At 40.7% G+C, this 18393-nt stretch overlaps 1 protein-coding gene across 1 annotated transcript in view; it reads left to right on the top strand.

The window, feature by feature from the left end:
• The window catches only part of TPH2 (tryptophan hydroxylase 2), a gene marked incomplete at both ends in the record, with an annotated part of 52243 nt that overhangs the window by 21246 nt on the left and 12604 nt on the right, over window positions 1-18393 (top strand). The window lies entirely within an intron of this gene.

Below are 18393 nucleotides of genomic sequence, written 5' to 3'. Positions count from 1 at the left end.
CGCACTAGTCTTCAGGTTGTCAGTTTTATGTTTTACATGAAATAACCACTGATTTTCAGGGCTGGATGAGATGGATTTTCCTGAAATCACAGAATGGTTTAGGAAAGGGACCTTAAAGATCATCCAGTTCCAAACCTCTGCCATGGACAGGGACACCTTCCACTAGACCAGGCTGCTCAAAGCCCCATCCAACTTGGCTTTGAATGCTGCCAGGGATGGGGCAGCCACAGCTTCTCTGGGCAGCCTCTTTCAGTGTCTCGCCACCCTCACAGTGAAGAACTTCTTCCAAATACCTATCTAAATCTACCTTCTTTTAGTTTAAAGCCATTACCCCTTGTCCTATTCCTATAAGCCCTTTTAAAATATTCCTTCCCAGATTTCTTGTAGGCCCCCTTTAGGTTGAACTTATGAGGTTTTCACTGGCCCACCTCTTCAGCTGTCAAGGTCCCTCTGGATAGCATCCCCCCCCTCCAGCATGTTGACTGCACCACACAGCTTGGCGTCATCAGCAAACTTGCTGAGAATGCACTCAATCCCACTGTCTGTGTCACCAACAAAGATTTTAAACAGCACTGGTTCCAGTACCGGCCCCTGAGGAACGCCACTTATCTCCACTTTCACATTGAGCCATTTGTCTACGTAAAGGTGCTGAAAACAAGTAAGCAAGGTAATTTTGAAAATAAAACTACATTTTGGTGTGTGCTGTCATCTCTACACTGTTAGCTCCTCCACAGGTGGCCACTTTGGCTCTTACCACTGCTATTTCTGTACTCACTGTTCTGATTTGCAGTTGTTCAGTGTATTGCAGTGTGTGATGGATTTTGAGATGATGTTGCATCCTTGCTATTGCTCCTGTTGGAGAATATATAGTTACTAACCCAAGGCTGTGCAGTAGTAGATCTAGACTGAGGTCAAGTGCCTCAGCTAGTGGCTGTGAGATGGATTCTGTATTGCATCAAATGAGGCACATGCCAGTAAATAGTGTGAACTGGAAGACATGGTGCATTAAAGATGTTAGATGTTAGATGACCTGTGTGTTAAGCACCCTCAGGTTGCACTGAAGGGCCCTGTCAAGTTGCCAGGACTCTCAGCTCCTGCCTACCTGTCAGCCCTCTTGTATTGCCATTTCCAAATAACTCATATGCAGCCGTTTGCATGATGACATAGGTTAGTGATCCCGGTCTATACCACTGGCTCAGGTCAGTTCTTTTAATTTATGTATGCTTCCTTTTGTGGATCCTGTTAAAACTGATGCTGCAAATAATTTAATGAATGATATTGTATTAAAAAACAACTCCATATTTAAATATTTTTTTGTCATGAAATTTTTTGTGAGATCCAGTAGAAGAATTGGCTGCTTAAAAACTTACCTAGCATACTAGCGCTTTTCTGCGCAAGAAGTGCAGTGGGGATTTAAAGGGTTGAAAGTAACTTGGACACAGTTTGAAGGCGGATTCAAACTGTAATGGTTTTGATGCACTGGCTTAGCAGTGGCTTAGAGTCCCATCTGCTGAAAAAGGCATTTGTACCCATTTGTTTGATTTTAATCCTGCAGCCCTCTTGAAAAGGCTAGTAAATTTGTTTAAGCAGCCATGCTCACTCCTTAGTTAGACAGGCTCAGTGTCTTGATCACGGCCAGTTCCTCTCATATGCTTCAGGGTGTGTTCCTTGGTTTTCTAATGAATGTTGACTGAGAATAAACTGTTGTTTGTACGGAGGAATCATGAAAGTTGTGTGTCTGTTTGCATATTTGCTAGGAAGGGACTTAGTAGGAAGCAGATCTACCTTGTCACAACCTGCAGCCTCAAGAGAAACTACCTATCTGGCTGTGCCTGAAGGTACTTTGAGGAAAACAGTATCTCCAAGTCTTTTACACCAAAATAACCTTGGATGACATGGGCCTATCACAGAAGACAATGTTGGGACTGATCTCTACGGGGAGAGATATTAATATAAAGTGACATCTAAATAAAATATAAATACTTTTGCTCCTCCCTGTCACAGAAGTTCCGAGTTATGAGAGACTCTGTTCCCAGCTATGACGCTGTCATCTGAAAAATGAGTTGCTCCTGAATCACAAAGGCAAAAAGAAGACAGCTGAATCACTTTCCCTTATCACATTGAGAATTTGATATCTGAGTCAAAGTTGATTCCTTCTCTTATGCTGGAAATAGCTCTTTCAGGTGGAAGAGACATTTAGAGAATTAAGGTAACCCAGGTGGTGGTGTTTTTCATAGAAGCACAATGTGGGCCTGTACACTCCTGGGGCAGGTGCTTGACAAATACAGAGATGTTACTTACCCTGAAATTTGCCATGTAAACAGCCAATTTGAGAGCAAGTAGAAAGAACATCTCTCAGCAGTGAGGGTGAGGAGGCCAAGAAATTCATTCAGCTAGGCACCAAATGTCACCTGAGCTGCTGTTAACTGACTTTTGCAACATTTGGTCCCATTTCCATCCTAGATAAAAACCAGAGACGTAGCAAGCTGAGAAATGCCAGCCAAGATTCTGAACACAGAAAAACAGTGCAGGTTCCAGTGAGGCAACTTCAAAGTAAATAGAGAAACAAATGAACAGAGAGAGAACATGCATATTAATGAGCTCAAAGCAATATGCCCAAAGCAAGCTTGCCATTAGCATGACCTGTTTCAAAAGATAGTGACATTAACAGCTGAGCCATTAGAGGAAGGACAGTGGCTTTAGGAAGAGAGGAAAACACCTCTTAGGAACTTGGACCAGAAAGGGAAGAATTATTACAGGTGATTTTGTAATCTTTTGCTCCATTCTGCTTTCAAAAGTCACCGAGTATTGGCTTTGATAGATCTGCTCTTTGTGCCCCGTTAGTACTGAGGTGCAAAGGAAACGTGCTGGTTTTGTCCCTGTAGAGCTGACACAGTGGATGTAGAGCAAGCTGGAGCCTGGTCCCTGGGCAGACTAGGAGTGTTTAGTAAATTGCAATTAATCACATCTGTGCAGTCCTGCTGAAGGCAGGGTTGAAAAGGGAGAGCATTGCAGGGACTGTGATGTTGGCCACCTAGAGGGAGAAGGATGGTTGCAGAGCACAGGTGGCTGAATAGAAAGGATGCAAGCTCCCCTCATTCTCTTGTTTGAGTCTGATAGTCAGATGGTGACAAGGAGAAAGAAGTTGCTTTTGCTCCTTTTAAAACTTACTTATTTGTATCATGTGAGGGGTGTATTAAAAGAGCCGAAAGACTGGCTTTGCAGTGTTTTTTAGAGAGATGCCGTTTCCCTTACCATGTTTTAGGAGAGTAAGAAAGAGAGAAAGAAACGACAAAAAACAAGTGACTGAGAGGTATGTTACTGAAACAAAACAAAATATTTGCATAACCCATGTTTTTGTTTGTAGTATAGTATGATGGGGTTACTAGTTAAAGAAATACAGTATTAGCCATGCATGTCTTAGTGCTAATTATCATCATCACTAATGTCTTGTGGTACTCTGTGTGACTTTCTAAAAACACTTTCGAGTTGATTTTTCAAGCATGACTGGTCTTTCTTCTCTGACATAGTACAAAAAGAAACAAAGACTGTCTTTTCTGCTTACCTATCAAACCATAAGCTGTAGGGAGGACTTGACATGCAGTGTTTCAACTAATTTATATAATATATCATTTCCAACATATTTAACAGCATGTAACATAAGGTTTTGTCAGGAAAATTGTACAAAAAATATATCTTGGTTTACACTTCAGTATTACCTTGTAATTTGTGGACTTGGGAGCCAAAGCAGCTGTCTTTATAAAGCTGCAATGAAATGACTCCCAGCTCCTGCTGAGTTGTTTCAGTACAGTCCAGGTTCGTAATGTGGTATGTATAGGATGTGTTTGCGTCTATGAAATTCAGTGGGGCACATTAACTGGTGGTGATTCAGAAAAGAGGTTAGCAGGGTGTGTTTGTATGCAGTTTATCACCAAATCTTTCCACCAGGAATTTGGTAATTAGGGCCTAATCAGTTGCACTAAGTTTTTTTCCAAATTGTTTCTTAATGGAAGTTTTGTTGAAGCCTTCAGTTCTCTAGAACTGTAAAATTGTCATCGTTTCACCTTTCTCAGTAATATTTGTTCTGGTATTTTAATAGCATGGGACAGTAAAAATCAAGAAATTTCTCCTGGTTTTGCTGTCCTTTATGTGGAAAACTACAATAGAGAATTGCTTCTGAATTAGAAGGAATTGTGTGTTATAAGGTCTTGTAAATGCATTTCAGTCCTGTTAGGAATCTAAATGTTTTACCTTGCCCAGATGATGACTGAGGCCAATGCTTTATTTCTGAAGCTGACTTTAATTTATCTGTCTAAGTATCACAAGCAAAATATTTTAAAGATATATGCTGGGATAAAAACAATGTTTAGAACTGCCTCCCTGGTAGAAGTCAGCAGTAAGTCCTGTGATCTTACTTGCCTGTCTTCCCTCAGGATCTATGTTATCTGGTCTTGTTGGCTTCATTCTAGTTCTTCTCCCACGCTGAACAACTGGGACATAATTCAGGACAATTACACATTGTGTTTGCTGAGAGGAAAACCAGAATGGAAGAAATAGGAGCATTGCAGATAAAGACTGAGTTGCATTTAGTAACTTAGGCTAGATGTAGCATTTGTGGTTTCACTAGACAGAGCAGACTTGTTGCAGTCTCTCATCTTCACAAACAGATTAGATTTCCCAGAGGGGCTATTTGATAGTGTTAGGCTATAAGTACAGCTTGTGAACTGGATTGCTGTCTCCCTCCACGAATGAACAAATGAAGCCAAGGCGAAAACTATGAAAATATTTGAGATTTTGAACATTCCCACTGTGCCTCTGAAAAATCAAGATTGCTTGCATGTTTCTTGTTTATAGTTGCAAAATGATAGGCACTGAACTAACCACTGTTGTAAGTCTGCGATCAGCTCCCCTGCTGAAGCTATTCTGCCATATGAAAATAATTATATATTGGCCAGCTGAAACCTGGTATTATAACCCAAGAGCTATGGCAGTCACTGAGCATACGGAAGTTTACCATTCAGATCTGATCAGTCTTTTTACTGTATCTCAATCGCATGCCAAAATTGTGTGATGAATGCAAGAGTGAGCACAGTGAGTACCTTAACTCCAGTGTTGACATAACAGAGTTTCTTGCTGATGAAACCTTGTGGCTTTCTTATTCACTACAGAGTCATACAGGCCTATTTGAATCAGGAGAGAAGCATAACTTACCGATGGATTACTTTCCTTTGATTGGTGAGATGTTGCTGGGCTGCTGCTCTAAAAGCATTCCCTAATTCGTGGGTTTGCTCTGTATAATGTTCTAAAGGAATTAATAACAGGTAACGGTCTCCATTTTTAAAGGGTTTCAGCAATACTTTCTGATGAAGTAGCTGAACCACTGATGTCAAGTGCTTCCTACAGCATGCATAATCAAAGAGGTGAGCAGAAAAGATAGTATGTATATCACAGAACAAGACTAAAGGCAAAAAAACCTCACAGATTCCAGGGATCAATATTTAATATTTTAGAATACTGCAGTGTTTCCCTGCAGAGCATTTTCACAGTCATCATGTCAGCAATTCGTGGCACAAGAACAAAACCTCAGCAGCAGTACCTCACCAGTTTTGTAGCTCAAAACCTGAAGGCTCTGTACTACATAAAAATAAGCTGGCATTCCAGAGAAGTTACTACAAGGAGAATTTGAAGAGTTCTGTTGCTGAAACGAGAGCAAATGCTCAATGTTTTTTTTTCAGGAATTGTGACAGTTTGTTGAGGCCTTTGTTCTGGCTTTGGAGGGAAGTTTGGATCTGCCAGAATTGCTGTGCTGGTCAGGCTACATGCAGTCATCAATATCTGCTTAGGAGGGATGCAAGAACAGGATGAGAATATATGATTATTTTTAAATGTTTCCCAAGATTCCGACCAGTCAGAAACTTAGGGAGCTCTTGAGCCAAATGTGGTTTCTACATATTTAATTATCCTGACTGGATTTCTATCCAGAGACAGCTGTTATCTTTGAAGACATGCACATTTTTAGTACCTATTTTAGTAACTTTGACAAAGAGCTCTGTGGCTCAACTGTTCAATGTCTGGTGAACTACCTATTTCTGTGGTTTTAACCTGATTCCTACTAGCTTTTTTGTATTGGAAGAGAGAACAATTTAGTCATCCCTGCATGCTTTCCCTGCACCATCATGAATTTACAGAACTCTTTAATTTTCTCCCTTAGTTGTCTCCTTTTCTAGTTTGAATCATTTGTTTAGTTATTTATTATGTGGATGATGCTCTGTAACTTTGAGCATGTTACTCCTTCCCTGAACCCTTTCCAGCTAGAACTGGAAAAGAATGAGAGGGAGTGTCTCAGTCATCAGGCAGGGGAGTGGGGTAAATGAGCAGCTTGAACCCTAATCCAAGTTGGTTAAGAGCAGCATTGTGGAGTTAAGCCAGTTTTGGATGTACTTGCTATAGAAATGGGAGCCTTTTGCATGGCAGGAGGAGTGGACCTGGTGGTGTCGATCTGATGCTGTTTGCTGCTTAGAGATGGGAGAAATGGGCTGGGCTGCATGCAGGGGGGAAGTAGGATTCAGTGGATCCATCTTCATCAGTCAGCATTGTTATTCAAGGATATGAGTCCCTGCAGTTTCTGATCAGCAGAAGTACAAAGGGGTGATTCTGCTGCTGCAAATTCTGCGATGGTGTAAGAGAAGTAATATGGTGGAGAAACTGTGTGTCAGCAACTGCACTGAAGGTGGGGACCTGAACTGCTGATGTTGGAATTGTGGTGGATTTTTTTTATCTCTAGAGGGTGATATAGAATACTGGTTTGCAAAACATTTTTAAACATCCTGCTTTAACTCGTTTCTGGGCTACATAGGTCAACAGAGAACGTGTTAGGTCTGGAAATAAAGCATCTTGTGCTTTGTACTATGTTACTCAAGGTTAAGAAGGTGATGCACCATGAGGATGCCCAGTTGATCAAGTCAGCGACCTGCTTCTTGAGTGGATCTCAGGATCTCCCTGAAAGACAAAATTGTGCACTCATAAGTAACTAGCAATAGTGTTGCTCTGTAACATGCTTGTATGTTTGTATGCTTGGGCCCAACCCTGAAATGAGGAAGCTAGATGAAAGAGAGAACTAATTGGGAGCAGAGAAGGAATTAGAAATTTCACTGTAGAAATAATATGGCTCCTTTTAGACAGGATGCAACTTATGGAGATCAAGCCCTGAGCAGTTAGAATCACTAAAGAAAAAGCCTCTAATAAAATAACAAATTACAGCCAGGCACTAGGTTTGCTTTTATTTCTTGTAGCATTATGTTTCCAAAAGTGGTTAGATCATAATCTGTGAGGTTACTGAACTGCAAATGCAAATTTACATGCACACAGTAATACATTTTGACATATAGGTTAACAAGAGAATGGTGCAAATTTCACACAGCACTGACTTGCTAATTATGTTTGTTTATTTTCAGGAGCAACTTCATTTTCATTAAGAAATTGCAGATTCTGCAATAGTAATCTTTGCTGGTAGTTCAATAGATCACACTCTGAACATTTGCTCTGCTACAACAGTAATGAAAATGAGCATCAAAAAAAAGCCCAGGAAGAATTTGTGGAATTCAAAAGTGTACACAAATTGCAAGCATCTACCATTTTGATGTTGGATCCTGTTGAAATAGGTTGAGAAGTGGGTGGAAGGAGTCTATGAATTTTAGAATCATAGAATAGTTTGGGTTGGAAAGGACCTTAAGGTCATCCATTTCCAACCCGCCTGCCATGGGCAGAGACACTTCCCACTAGACCAGGTTGCTCAAGGCTCTGTCCAGCCTGGCCTTGAACACTGCCAGGGATGGGGCATTTACCACTTCTTTGGGCAGCCTGTTCCAGTGCCTCACCACGCTCACTGTAAAGAACTTCTTCCTTATACCCAACCAAAATCTCCCCTTTTTAAGTTTGAATCCATTACTCCTTGTCCTGTCGCTACAGTCCCTGATGTAGGGTCCTTCTCTGGCATCCTTGTAGGCCCCCTTCTGATATTGGAAGGCTGCTATGAGGTCTCATGCAGCACTATTTTGTTAGGGGTTTTTGCATATTTGTTTTCTCTTTTGACCTAAAGTAGGAAATGTATTAGCAAAAAGGCATAAAGTGTCTCTTACAGAACATACGTAACAGGGACAAAAGAAAAGACCCAGCATAAGCTTCCAGTTGTCCTGGGTTCAGCAGTAGCAGTCATTTTTCTCCTTCTTGGTAGCTGGTGCAGTGCTGTGTTTTTGACTTTCAGCCTGAGAACAATGCTGATAACACCGATGTTTTTAGTTGCTATTCAGTAATGTTTACTCTGACCAAGGACTTTCTGAGTCTCATGCTCTGCCAGAGTGGAAGGGAACCTGGGAGGAAGCAGAGACAGGACACCTGACCCAAACTAGCCAAAGAGGTATTCCATACCACAGCATGTCATGCCCAGTATATAAACTGGGGCAGTTACCCGGAAGGGCTGGATCACTGCTTGGGTCAGGCTGGGTATCGATTGTAGGGTGGTGAACGGTTGTATTCTCTTCCCTTGTTATTTTCCTTATCATTATTATTATTGGTGGTAGCAGCAGTGATTTGTGTTATACCTTAGTTACTGGACTGTTCTTATCTCAGCCCGTGGGAGTTACATTCTTTCAGTTCTCCTCCCCATCCCTCTGGAGGCAGGGAGAGGAAGTGGAGGGAGTGAGCTGCATGGTTCTGGGTTGCCGGCTTGGCTTAAACCAGTGAGCAACAATAGCACAAGCATATTGGGTAACAACTACAAAAGTAACAGGAATAATGGTTTAAATAAAGAAAATGTAGGAGGGGGGGAAGTTGAGGAAAGGTTTGGAATATGTTGCTAGTGCTGTTTCTGACTGCCCAAGTGCTTTCACTGATATATTGAAGGAAAGAGATAGTCCTAGGCTCTGTGTAGATACCATTCATACTGACACTACTACACTTACTTTTATTTGGTCACAGCACATATATGTGAAACTCACTGCTAAAATGGATTCTTGTACAGTCCAGAACTGCAGGGCTCTCATGATGCTAAAGCTTTCTTTATGTACCATAGAACATCTCATACTATGTTAAGAAGTATTCTCAGAGGAATATATAGGTGTTGAAACAAACTAACAAAGTAAATTTTATAATTTGCTCCTTTTTTTATTGTGTTTGTTTACGTACTTCTGTATGATTCTGTAACACAGAGTGGTAATTATTTGAGTCATTTGTACAAGTTGTGGAGGTCCTTCATCAGCATCACACACGTATATGGGGAGGTGAAGGAGTTCAGCACGTGGCAACTCATTTCAGCCATGTCTAGATCTTAGGGCTGAAGGAATGTCTGTGCTGTGTGTGCACAGGTGAAGGAGCTGGCTTTATCCATACTTCACATGGAGCCAAAGCAGCTGAAGAATGCCGTGCAAAAACAGCTTTGGTGGCTGCAGGTAGTAGCTCTCTTGGGAGCAGCTTCCTGAATGCAGGTGCCCAGTTGTCTGGCTGGAACCTGCAATGCTGTTGGGGTGGGCCAGCTCTAGGTTCCCCTTGCTCAGGGATGTGCCACACTGCACAGTACAACCATGGCTGCAACCCTGCACACCCAGCCCTCCCTTTGGGGGTCTGTGGGCCCATCAGTAGAAGAAAGCCAGGAGATTCTGCTTTCAGGCAGAATCCAAAGCAATTATGTGTAATGAAGAAAGTCCTTGAATCATGCACTTACCTTTTTATTATGTAGAATATTTCAGTAAATAATTTTGCTTACAGAAGGGACATTCATACATGTAGCTACTATGCATAAGCCAAATACCATCTTATGGAAAGAGTCTTAAAATTCATGTCTGTACAAAGCTGAAAAGATACTAACTTAATATTCACAACTATGCACTAATCTGCATTGTTTTAAATACTGGTTTAGGGACTGAGTGTACCATATGTGTTCAGTTTAATACTCTCATCCAGCTTGTTCCTGGATGTTTTCTTTGTATGCACGGATAGAAGTATGGAAATAAGACAGAATATGGTTGGTATCCATAAATTGCTAACTATGCCTAGGGCTTTATTACTTAATGCTGCAGTTTTGGAAGTGGTTCTTGTGCCTGTCATCATCTTTCTATCAAAGTGCTAGATGGAATATGGTCCCATAAATTTTTAATTGTGATATTTTTGGTGTGATCTACCATAATGATTTTGTAAGTATAGCTGAATTATCTATTTATAGGTCCAAGCCTGATGCTAAACAAGACCAAGGGGAGGTTTGCCATTGCTTTCAATGAGTTTAGGTCTGTGGGCTAAATACTACCTTAATTTCCATGTATACGGCATCTGAAAGGTCAGTAGGGTTGTACACATGTAAATGAAAGTAGGATTTATTGCTGTAAAATTAATGTTAATAATTTACTTGCCAAAACTTGTTATTTTGGAATATGGATTTCTTCAGGGAAAGAATTGACTCCAGAAGACACATGACTTTGCAGTTTCATCTCTTCTTCTGTCCAAACCAAGCTCATGTGGTACAGCATGCAACAAATTTTGTTGGCTACGTCTTAGAGCTGGCAGTCCTGATGCTATTGTATAAAAGTTCTTTTTATTTGTTAACAATTTAGAAAAGTAAAGCAAGTGCTCGGCCCGAGAGCACTGTTGAAGCCAAAGAGAAGTTTAAAGAGAGGGGCCTTGTGTCCGTTAATTTTGATTGTTTTGGTTTGATTCTAGCTGTGGCTGAAGTTGTTGCAGTGCGAGGTGGGACAACATCAATGTGACAGTGCCATTTCAGGCACACTTTGAACAAGTCCCCCACTCCATCAATATGTTTCTTAGATTCAAGCTTACTTTAGGATTTTGCTTTTGCATCAGACAAAGCATTAGTTTTGGCAAAATAACCTTGTTTCAGTTAGCATCAGTAAGCTTTATAGTTTCTGTAAGTTATAAGAACTTTCTATAGATCATCATAGTGTCATTGATAAAGATGGTGTCTACTAATATTGCTGGATAAAACAGTTTGAATTCAGAGCTGTTTCAAGACATTCTGGAAAGAGTGGGTATTCCAGATTACCTTTTTTCCCCCCATAAAACATAGTACTCTTTTCCTAATGGTTTTTCTCCCTCCTTCGAATCAGTAGACTGTAATTGTTACAATTACAGAGTTTGACTATAGAAAGTGTCTAAATTTATATTTGACAAGACATTTAAAACTTCTAGAATGTAAACACCTTTATGAGATTAATTTTAATATTCAATAAACCTATTAGCTTATGAGCAGATACATATTACATATCTGCAGTGAATTTAGGACCTATATGAGTACAGAGATCTTACATATCAGTGCAAGATCACTAGTGACCATTTCAGAGTGATCTTCATGTCTTCCCTTCTAGACCACAGCCTTGGACTTGGTTCAGTGAAGAGCTGTGATCTCTGCTTGCAGGTACTTGCTCAGTATAACTTTTGTCTACCTTGCTGAATACATGTGATTTGCTTTGTGGTTACAGGCTTCTGTCAGGTAACTCAGTGGTGACTCAGCTGACTACTCTGTGGTTACAATAGATTCATTTTACATGCCCTCACTGCTGAAAATTGGAGAGCTGCAAGGAGATGCTCAGCTACTTGAAAAGGATTCTGTTTGGGGCTATGAAAACATCTTCAATTTGGATATATTTTTAGTATCAAAATTAATAGATATTTAAAATTCCCTGAGCTACTTTTCTTTGATCTGCCTGTCAGCTTGACAGGAATAGAATTTACACTTTTGTGTCAATGCCTACTACCTTTTTTTCGGGGGTTTTGTGCAAAGCAGGCTAAGCAAATGCATTAAGAGCCACAAAAGCTTTTGGGACTCCCTTTGCATTTATGTGATTAAAAGAACATTGAGTTTAAATGCAGTGTTGCTGTTGGAAACTGTGATGTTTGAAAGCAAGTTTTATCTATTAAATCAATATTCAGTACATAGATGCAAGTAGTTAATTTTCTGTCTTAAATGTTTAGAAAATTGGTGTGGATGCTGTTATTTTTGGAATGAGCTACCTTTTTTGCTCCTCAAAAATAAATCTGAAATGGATATGACTGTAAAGAAATAGTTAATTTTTTCCTTGAAGTAAGAATTTTGTACCTTCAGTGCCATTTGTCCCTGTCTCTTCAATGTGTTTCTGCCCCCAGATTTCAGGTCTTGCAAAAGTTTTGAGATCCTTCAAGCCCTAGGAGGCTGCTCCCCTTTCTGAAGATGTGACTTCCTCCATTAGCAGATACATTAGGACTTTTGCTGCTGATCATGGACCCAAGAACCTCATGTCCCTCATCAGCTAAAATGTCATAGGAGGCTCAGTGGCTCTTCTGCACCACTCCTTGCAGTGCAATTGCCATATGCAGTAATTGGCTTGACAATTTCAGGGGGGCACAGCCTGCTCTAGGGAATCACATCATGAGAAGTGCCGTATGCACGTGGTGCCTTACTTAGAGGAATGCCTGTTAGGGAGGACAGTGGGGCCTGTCTCCAGGCTGGCCAAGGATAGTTATTAACGAGGCCTTGCAGCCCGCAGTAATTAATTCTGACAGTGGACTGGGCGGTGTTTCTGTAAACTCTCTGCTTATAGAATAAGGATTGCCTGTACTGTGATTTTGCTGCACCTTGGTTCTTTTTTAATCTGTGAATTTACCTTACCATTCTATCAAAAGCTTCTCCCAGGATAAGTGGAAGAGACCCCAGTGCCAGTTTTCTTCTTATGCCTTTTTCTTAGAGCATTGCAGCATGTTCAAAAGGACACACTGCCTCCCTAGCCTAAAGTGGTATTTCAGGGAGTGTTGTAACTATGTTTTCTCTTCTGAGTCTCCCTCCAAGTTTGCTTGCTGGGAAGTTGATCTTTTTAGAGAGGAGGAAACTATTGAACCAGTGCTGAGATCTATAGGTAACTGTGGGAAACAGATCCTGAGAGCTGGCCTAGGCTTTCTGTAGAGATGCTGGTTCTGGATGCCAGAGGAAGAAAAGTGTCTGAGGTTATTCTTGTCTATTCTCCGGGTATTCTTCTAAGCAATGCAGTTCACAACTGTGGCAACAGTCTTAGAGTCAATGACTACCCAGAAAGTGGGGGTGTTCTCAGGTGAAGGAAAGCTAAATGATCTCTTTTAAGTGTATTGGTTCCAAATTCTGCTCTTACTTGGGTCATGCCAGCCTGTCAGTGTTCAAGTCCTTAGCCCTCTGCTGCAGAAGTCATACTCTTCAAGCTGTAGCATAAGCCGCAAGGCTGAGGGAGCACTTCCAGGGTGCCAGTCCTTGCCTATGTAGTGTATAAAATCAGGATGGTTCTTCCTTGGATATGTTTTCTTAATGTAAAGTTCTCATGTGAAAGACTAGCAGGACAAAGATGTGGAAAACAGGAATGGCAGATCCCAAAAAGTCCCTGCTTGCAGACTGTGAATTGTGAAGGATCATGGTGGGTCGAATGTGTCCCATAAGGCAGCACAGACTGGAGAGTGTGGTTGGACAGCAGTGATGTGTGTTTACTCTGCTTTTCTTTCTTTTCCTTTTTTGTGTCTTTTTAGTTTGACTTTTGGAGGACCCCATCTCTTGGAGTCCCAGCTAACATGTTGAAAGACCTAACTGTGCCTCTTATGTTAGCTGTATTAGAATTGCTGAAATTTGAAGCAACAGCTTGAAAAAGAAAAGAAATGAGCAAATACTTCAGCTACCGTAGGGAGCGCTGAACATGAATTGATGTTACATGTTGTAAAATAATATGGAAAGGGAATGGCTCATTATTGCACATCATTTGTTCTTAATAACTGCATATGAAATTAATAAACCTTAAAACCCCAAGTTTTAGAAGTTGTTCAAGGTAAGAGTCAAATGACAGGGAAGGGGAAATAGGAAGGATGAAGCATTAGGGCTTCAATGCCTTATGTTCAACAAGTGATTTAAGCAGCAGTTCATAGGTTTGATGGTCTCGTCTCCTTAGCTGCATATTAAGCTTCAGCACTTAATTATGTTTAAAAAAGCTAGGAGGTCTTTGACTGTGTTGAGAAAGTTGAGGCAAATGTGCTTTTGTGGGATTGATATTTTTGTATCATCTCTTTGGCTACTAGCTTTGGTGGAAGGGAATTGTTGCCTGGCCAGGAAACACCATCTTTTTAAAACAGAAAGAGTTCTTGCTTAACTGTAGAGGTCCTTGATTCTGCGTCTCCAAAGGCCTCCAAGGTTTTCAGCTGAGGAGTGGACAGACATCATCTTTGTACAGAGCAAGCTTGAATTCAGATTATTTAGGAGCAGTTCAGACCTGGAGTGGTATATCCATTGGCTCCAACTCTGTGGGAGCTAAGTGGAGTGGCAGCAGCAGAAAGATCCCAGAAGTGCTTCATCCTCCATTTTCCCTGCCTGCTCTTCAGAGTAGCAAGAGGGCCTTCTTTATGTGAGAATGAGCAACAGAAAGATGCATTCTCTTGAGTGACATAAAAATGTTAGTAAGGATGTCCTCCAGATCTTATTCCGGAAGGCATATTGCACCTGCAGGGTAGGCAGCTGCCATACACATTTTCTTGTCTTGGCTGGGTTCACCAGTATTGAAGATACAGCTTTATTTCTTACCAATATCACTATAGCATTTTGTTGCTTGAGGTATATTTTCTGCTTCCTTACAAACTCATGATGATAATTTTATTTTGGTTGCCATTACAAGTTTTTCTGCAGAAATTCCTGAAAAAAAGAAACATTTCATTTCAAACTATTCACAAGGGGTTAAGCCTTGCTGTGCTCGCTGTAGTGCATGACCTCTCTGAGTATGCCGAGCCTCTGCATTAGAGGAACTTGTATGTAGGGATACTGTGTGCTATGGCTGTCAATAGAACTGCGAGGGCTGGTCTGCATCTATCCCTGAGTGCTCTAATGAGTGGCACCACATCTACTCAAATTTCTGTTTATAAAGAGGTTGTTCCAAGTATTCACCCTTAGTGAAAGGTCTGAATGCAAAACAGTCAGATGAGGAGAAAAGGAGAATATTATTAAATATATACACTTTGAAATCCCCAAAGGAAGCCTCATTTCAGTGAGCCTAAATACATTTCAAAGTGGCACACTGAACAAAATACTTCAGGAAGATAACTCAGAATAATTAAACTTTGTTTTCTTATTTAGAAGCGCTGTTGGCTGTGAGTAGGGTCACTGCCTTTGTTGGAGGTAGGTGAATCATCTATAATGAGGCTCAGCCATTGAATTTTACTTCTTTTCTGCTTTTGATCTATTCACAAGCTCATCATGAGATTTATTTGTTGTTCAGAAATCTCCCTGCTTTTCTACTCAGTAATGTTCCCTCATGAATAGCTGTCAAATAGCCGGCATTGCTTGATGTCTGGACTTTTAACGTTGGCTGTACTGGCTAGTTGCCTATGTTACCTGTGTTATATCTATCTGTTCCTTGTAGTGGAGATTCTTGATACTACTCAGCAGGCTGTGTATTTTGAGTAATTCTAAGGTGAAATGCCAGGTGTTTTTTCAGTGACTATTGATGTGTTTAAGATAAGATTGAAAAATAAGCAACTATTGACAAGTTTATTTGCAACAGCTATGAAGAAAGAAAGCACAAATAAGGAGTCAACAGTATCTCTGAATCAACATTTGCTTGCAATTTGAACAACTTTTACAGAGGGGAAGAAAACACCTTCATCAATTCTTAGAATTGATTTCTAAAAATGGGATTTTTAGAGGTCCTTCAGTTGTACATAACTATATTTTACAAGATAATTAATTGCAACTGTATGTGTGATTTAACCTCTAGGTGAATAATTTTAGAGGCCTCCTAAAGAAAAAGGAATTATTCTTGCATATTGTGAACGTATTTTGCATATTGTGAACATATTTGTGAAGCACAAATACAGGCTGGCCAGAGACTGGATTGAGAGCAGCCCTGAGAAGGAAGATTTGGGGTGTTGGTTGACAAGAAGCTCAACATGACCTAGCAGTGTGCACTTGAAGCCTAGAGGGCCAACGATATGGGAGAGTGGTGAGGCACTGGCACAGGTTGCCCAGAGAAGCTGTGTCTGCCAATCCCTGCCAGTGTTCACGGCCAGGCTGGATGGGGCTTTAAACAACCTGGTCTGCTGGAAGGTGTCCCTCCCCATGACAGAGGGGTTAGAACTAAGTGATCCTTAAAGTCGCTTCCAACCCAAACCATTATGGCTCTATGACATAACACATATCTGAATCAAGAATGGTTCATTAAAAATCTTAAATACAATAGAATGAATGTAGAGATATTTTCTGAAGTATATTTATTTGCCACTGGATATGCAATTATTTACACACATCAATAGTTGCATTGTGTTCATAGCAACTAATTTCATACATATATATAAAGTGATTGTGCTACTATGTGTCAGTTTGGGGCTGTAGCACCATCCCGTTACCGGTTCCTGTAATGGTGAAGCATATCCTATCCATATGGTAAGGTTGCAGTCATGCAGTTACTCAATCTCACCTTCTTTCCTCTCCTGACAGGGAGTGCAAGTGAATCAGGTCTTGACATGTTTGGTGTTCTCAGGACTCATGCTGACAGCATCTTTACAACGTACTTTTAGAGAACAGATAAAATCTCAAGTTACACATGATGCTGAAACTTGCCAAGTGAACACAAATAATGGTCTCTATGCTATACCATAAGAAAACTAAGCAAAGTGGAATGGCTTTGCAAGGCATTTTTATGCTATCAGATTTTGAACTATTGACTTTATGACCTTAGCACCCAAAACCCTGCACAAACTGCATATGTCCCAGGAGGGAGATTCCCAATTACAGAATGGTGTGATGTGAGGAGTGATTTTCAAAGGCTTAGAAACCATTAAGATGAAGGGAGTTCAACTTCTCAGTCCTCTTCTCCTGCCTTTGAAAATGTCTAAGCAGCTTTGAATAATTTATTATTGTTATTAGTCACTTTTTTTTCTTTTTCTTTTTCTTTTTCTTTTTCTTTTTCTTTTTCTTTTTCTTTTTCTTTTTCTTTTTCTTTTTCTTTTTCTTTTTCTTTTTCTTTTTCTTTTTCTTTTTCTTTTTCTTTTTCTTTTTCTTTTTCTTTTTCTTTTTCTTTTTCTTTTTCTTTTTCTTTTTCTTTTTCTTTTTCTTTTTCTTTTTCTTTTTCTTTTTCTTTTTCTTTTTCTTTTTCTTTTTCTTTTTCTTCTTTTTCTTTTTCTTTTTTTCTTTCTGGTTGACTAGTTTATAATGCAGGACAGTACCTGAACATGAAGAGCAGAGATTGTATTTACCCTGGAGACCAGGCTTGGACTTAGCCAGGGCTTTCCAGGCAGATAGTAGGACAACTATCTGACTCTTACAATTGCACATATATGGGGCCAGACCAGGTACTCCAGTATCTTGTCTCTGATACTGGCAGACTGCAGACATCTGGAGGACAGTGTAGACCGAAAGCCATATGGTGGAAATATTTTCCTGGTATGCTGCTTCAGTTGCTAATGACTTTTGCTTCAGGCAGTCTGAAAGAAGAGATCTACTCTATTAGTAATTAATAGCCGTTAAGAGGATTTTCTTCCGTCGATCCATTTAATAGTTTTTGGACCCATGTAGACAGTGTTTCATGCACATGACAGTAAAGTATCTTTTGTATACTTTCATTAAATATGAGAAATAAATTAATATCATATTTGTTGCTGTCTTATGCTCCTGGCACAGTCTTAGTCATTACAATGATGTCTCATAGAATCACACAATGGTTTGGGTTGGAAGGGACCTTAAGATCATGTAGTTCCAACCCCGCTGCTATGGGCAGGGACACCTTCCACTAGACCAGGTTGCTCAAAGCCCCATGCAACCTGGCCTTGAACACTGCCAGGAATGGGGTGGCTGCAACTTCTCTGGGCAGCCTGTGGCAGTGACTCACCTCCCTCCCAGTAAAGAATTTCTGAATATCTAATCTAAATCTATGCTCTTTCAGTTTAAAGCCATTCTCCTTTGTCCTATCACTACATGCCCTTGTAAAAAGCTCCTCTCCAGATTTCTTGTAGGTGCCCTTTAGGCACTGGAAGGCTGCTCTAAAGTCTCCTTGGAGCCTTCTCTTCTCCAGGCTGAACAACCCCAAGTCTCTCAGCCTGTCTTCACTGCAGAGGTGCTCCAGCCTCTGATCATCTTCGTGGTCCTCCTCTGGACTTGCTTGAGCAGGTCCACGTCCTTGTTGGGGACCCTGGAGCTGGATGTAGGTGCTGCAGGTGAGGTCTCACGAGAGCAGAGCGGCAGGATCACCTTCTTCGACCTGCTGGTCACACTCCTTTTGATGCAGCCCAGGATGCAGCTGGCTTTCTGTGCTGCAAATGCACACTGCTGGTTCATGTTGAGCTTCTCATCAACCAACACCCCCAAGTCCTTCTCAGGGCTGGGGAGAGTCTCTTGTCTTAAAAATTCTTTTTAATCCTTCA

The sequence above is a fragment of the Psittacula echo genome (genome assembly GCF_963264785.1).
Source record: "Psittacula echo genome assembly, chromosome: 1".
Classification (NCBI taxonomy): domain Eukaryota; kingdom Metazoa; phylum Chordata; class Aves; order Psittaciformes; family Psittacidae; genus Psittacula; species Psittacula echo.
The sequence above is the reverse complement of the archived record's forward strand: the minus strand, read 5'-3'. Positions and strand labels throughout refer to the sequence as shown.